General features: G+C 20.8%; 1 pseudogene; it reads left to right on the top strand.

Annotated features, from left to right (window-relative positions):
• Positions 1–270: 270 nt before the first annotated feature.
• Positions 271–1,149, top strand: LOC143220144 (cytochrome b pseudogene; annotated as a pseudogene).
• Positions 1,150–5,287: the final 4,138 nt, after the last annotated feature.

Below are 5,287 nucleotides of genomic sequence, written 5' to 3'. Positions count from 1 at the left end.
AATATTAATATATTATTTTTTATAATTATAATATTACTTATTACTTTATATTTTCCAGTTAAAATAATATCCATTATAAAAAAATGTTTACAATAAAAAATATAAATTAATATGAATAAATATATGAAATTAAAAAGTAATAAAACGGCAAACAAATAAAACTAAAAATGAATTTTAATGTTTTATTATTTTTTAATTTTTTATACAAATATTAATATTTTATATTTTATATAATTTTTTATATTATTAATATTTTATATAAATATCGATTTTATTATACCTATAAATATTAATATTATACGAAATTTTGGATCAATTCTTGGTTTATTTTTATTAATACAAATTACTTCAGGTTTTATTTTATCATTAAATTATTGTCCAAATGTTAATTTTGCATTTATAGGAATTTCTCAAATAATAAAAGATGTAAATTCTGGATGACTAATTCGATTGATTCATAAAAATGGAGCATCTTTTTATTTCATAATAATAGATTTACATATTGCACGAAATTTGTTTAATTATTCATTTAAATTAAATATAGTGTGAGATATTGGAACTACAATCTTTTTATTATCAATAATAACAGCATTTACAGGTTATGTTTTACCATGACGACAAATGTCCTTTTGAGGAGCTATTGTAATTACAAATTTAGCATCAGCAATTCCTTATATTGGTCAATTATTAGTAGATTGAATTTCAGGAGGACTTTCAATTAATAATTCAACATTAAATCGATTTTTTTCATTACATTTTATTTTGCCATTAATGATTATAATAATAGTAATATTGCATTTAATTATCTTACAAATTACAGGATCAACAAATCCTGTAGGAACAAATAGAAATATTTATAAAATTTATTTTTGTCCTTATTTTATAATTAGAGATTTAATAGGATTCAATATTATTCAAACATTATTGATGCTTATTAACTATCAATATCCTTATTATTTTGGAGATCCTGATAATTTTAAAATAGCTAATACAATAATTACAGTAATTCAGATTAAACCAGATAGATATTTCTTAATTGCCTATTCAATTTTACGATCAATCCCTAATAAATTAGGAGGAATAATTAGATTAATATTTTCAATTTTAATCTTATTTACTTTACCTTCAGTAAATAATAATTATTTTTAAAATTTTTAAAATTGTCCTATTAGACAATTCTATTATTGATATTTTATTAATAATTTTTTAATATTAACATGAAATTCACTGGCAATTTGTACATCTTTTTTATTATATTCAATACAAAAAATTATTTATATTTACCATTAAATACTCTTTGAAATTAATATCAAAATTAAATTATTCAAAATTAAATATTATTCCAACTCATTTTATCTTAAATTTCCTATATTTTGATTTGTATTTATATTATATTAAATTTGAAAAAAATTTATTATTTATTATTTGCAATAAATCTAGAAACAACAATACATAAAGAAAATATTCAAGTATATCTTATCGTGGATTATCAAATGGAGAAACAGGTTTCCCTATATAAATAAAGAGACTGGAATATTATTTAATTTTAATAATTTACATTTAATTATTTTATTAATTAATTATTTTCTATAACAGGGTAACTAATTCTGGCTTTTAATAAAATTTTTAATATCTATTTAATTAAAAATTAAATTTAAATGTAATTGATTATTATTTATTTCATTCATTGATAAATTTAAAATATATAATTTCAATTGATTTAATTAATTTATATGTATAGTTAAACCGCTATTGCTGGCACTAATTTCATCTTTATTAAAATTAATTTCCAAATTTAATTTTCATTAATAGTTACAGAAGTTAAATACCAAAATAATTATTTTTTTTGAATATTAAATTCTATTGTATTATATTGACATTTAAAATAAAATTAAATATATTATTTATTAGTTTAACTAATTATTGAAACTATAATAAAATTTTTATATATTTCATTAAAAATTTATTAAAATTTAGATTTAAAACTTAAATTTGAACTTAAAATTGCAAATTTTATATTATAAATTATAACTAAAATCCTATTTAAAATTTTTAATTTAATTTTATTCTCTTTTATGTGAAAAGAATATTTCATTTATAAACTAAAATTTTATAATAATTATGACTTATAATAAATTTTATTAATATACATATATATATATATATATATATATATATATACAAATTGTTATAAAATAATTAATAAACCTATAATAATTAAATAAGTTTTTCTTATTAATATTTATGAATTTTAAAGAAATTACTATATATAATTTAATAGCCATTAATATTAAAAAATTTTTAATATATATATCCTTAAGTAAATTATTACAAAAAATAATTAACAAACCTATAAATGAATTATATTAATAAAACTATAATACATTAAAATAAATTATAGTTTATAGATATTATATTCTTAAATAAATTAAATAATTAATAAAACTATTAATATTAATAAACTATATACATTTAATATTTACAGGTTTTCTATCCTTAAATAAATTAAATAATCAATAAACCTATTAATATTAAAAAGTTTTCAATATTTATATCCATAAATGAATTAATATAAAATTACTAATAAACCTATAAATAATATTAATAAAACTATATAACATTAAATTAAATTATAATATTTATAGATTAAATATTCTTGAATGCATTAAATAATTAATAAACCTATAAATATTATCTGTATTAATTCAATACTTCTAGGTTTTGTATCCTTAAATAAATTAATACAAATAATAAATAAGCCTATAAAATACTAAAATAAATAATGTCTAATATTTTATAGTTTTTGTATCCTTAAATAAATTAAATAATTAATAAACTATATTAAATAAATATTTTCATAATATTCATAGATTTAAATAAATTATTCCAAAATGATTAGTAAACATATAAATATTAATTAAATTATGTTTCAAATTATAATTATTTAATAAACTAACATTTTAATTTAATTATAATTATTTTCTACTCTACTAAAATAATATAAAGTTAATTATTTGCACTACTCGACTAAAATAGTACAAAATTATTTATACCACTAAAATAGTATAAAATTAGTTATTTATAATAAATTAATTTATACCACTCGACCAAAAATAGTGTAAAAGTAATTGTTTAAAATAGATTAATTTATACTCCGCGACTAAAATAGTATAAAATTAATTATTAATACTACTAAAATAGTATAAAATTATTTATTTATAATAAGTTAATTTATACTACTCCACTAAAATAGTATGAAATTAATTATTTGTAATAAATTAATTTATACACTTGACTAAAATAATATAAAATTAATTGTTTATAATAAATTAATTTGTACTCCTCGACTAAAATAGTATAAAATTAATTATTTATAATAAATTAGTTTATAATACTCGACTAAAATAGTATAAAATTATTTATAATAAATTGATTTAAACTACTCGAATAAAACAGTATAAAATTACTTGTTTATAATGAATTATTTTATAATACTCGTCTAAAATAGTATAAGATTAATTATTTATACTGCATAAATAGTATACAATTAATTATTAAACATAAATTTCATATAAAATATTATTTTATAATATATCGATAGATTATCAATCTATAAGGTTAATAATTTGCTTATTTATATTTTAAATTTAATAAAATTTGTCAACAGTAGGAAATTTCAATGGAACAAATTTCCATATTATGTATGCAATAAAATTAGCCCACCACAATACTAGTTGAAAATATCAATTGAGCAAATTTTAACACAATAAAGTTTGTCAACAGTAGAAAATTTCAATGAAACAAATTTTCATATCATATATGCAATAAAATTAGCTCACCACAATACTAGTAGAAAATATCAATACAACAAATTTTACACAATAAAATTTGTCAACAGTAGAAAATGTCAATAGAACAAATTTCCATATTATATATGCAATAAAATTAGATCACCAGAACACTAGTCGAAAATATAAATAGAACATATTTTGCAGAATAACATTTGCCAACAGTAAAAAATTTCAATGGAACAAACTTTCATATTACACATTCAATAAAATTTGCTCACAGTAACACTAGTTGAAAATATCAATAGAGCAAATTATACGCAATAAAATTTGTCAGCAGTAGATAATTACAGTAGAACAAATTTTATATTATATATATAATAAAATTAGCTCACCACAAAGCCAGCCGAAAATATCAATGCAGCAAACTTTACACAATAATATTTGTCAATAGTAGATAATCTCAATTAATTCTCGCTATGAATATTAAAGTAGAAGGTCAAACCGTCGGAGAATATTACCAATTGGTATAGAGTCATTCTTATTACCGAAAACATACCTTCCCTAGAACGTAACACGCTGTAGCCTGTGTCATGTTTAATGCTCACGGAAGCACACCATATTTTCAAATATGAATGAGAGGATTGAGAGTCAAACCGTTCTCGATCGTTACCACCGTCTTTGAGAGTCGAACGGCTGAGTTAGTAACTTTACATGTAGTTGTGATTCTGAGAGTCAAGCCTGGTATTCCTGGAGTACATCCGCTGAATAGTGTTGGCAATTGACACATTAATTCACGGTTTGAATATTAATGTAGGGCGTGAAACCGCTTTAGATGGTTACCAATTGATATAAAGTCGAAGGCCTTATTTTCACACCTTATTTTCATTCTTCAATAGCAAAATCGAGAGTCACACCGTTCGAGATCAGTACCACCTGCTTTGAGTACCGAAAGTATAAGTCAGTTTCACCTATCCTGTGATTCTGAGGTCTAGCCAGGTATATTTTTTGTAAATTCTTTGTTCAGTATTGGTAACAGTCACCCTAATTGACACTATAAATAATAAGGAATGGAGTCAAACCGATGTACAATGTTATATATTGTAACATACTCAAACTTTTTACCGATGGTCTTACCTTCCGCGATCCTAACCCACTGAGTCGATAGTATCACTTCGTGCGCCAGTGAACAAAATGGTACACACATTCGTGACGGTCGCCCTTATTTCACGTATGAATCAGAAGATCCAGGGTCAATTCGTTGTAGGACGATTCAAACTTCTTTGAGAGACGAACGCCTAAGTCAATAGCATCTCCTATCCTGTTATTCCGAGAGTAAAACCAGGTATTGATGGTGTTAATTCTCTGAACAGCATTGGCCATATATACCTCAATTCACGGTATGAATATTAAAGTACACAGTCAAACCGTTGTTGACCGTTACCTACTGGTATACAGTTATACTTTCTACCGAAAGCATTACCTTCCGAGAAGCTGAC

This window comes from Lasioglossum baleicum, unplaced genomic scaffold (assembly GCF_051020765.1).
Source record: "Lasioglossum baleicum unplaced genomic scaffold, iyLasBale1 scaffold0238, whole genome shotgun sequence".
NCBI classification, from domain to species: Eukaryota; Metazoa; Arthropoda; class Insecta; order Hymenoptera; family Halictidae; genus Lasioglossum; species Lasioglossum baleicum.
The sequence above is the reverse complement of the archived record's forward strand: the minus strand, read 5'-3'. Positions and strand labels throughout refer to the sequence as shown.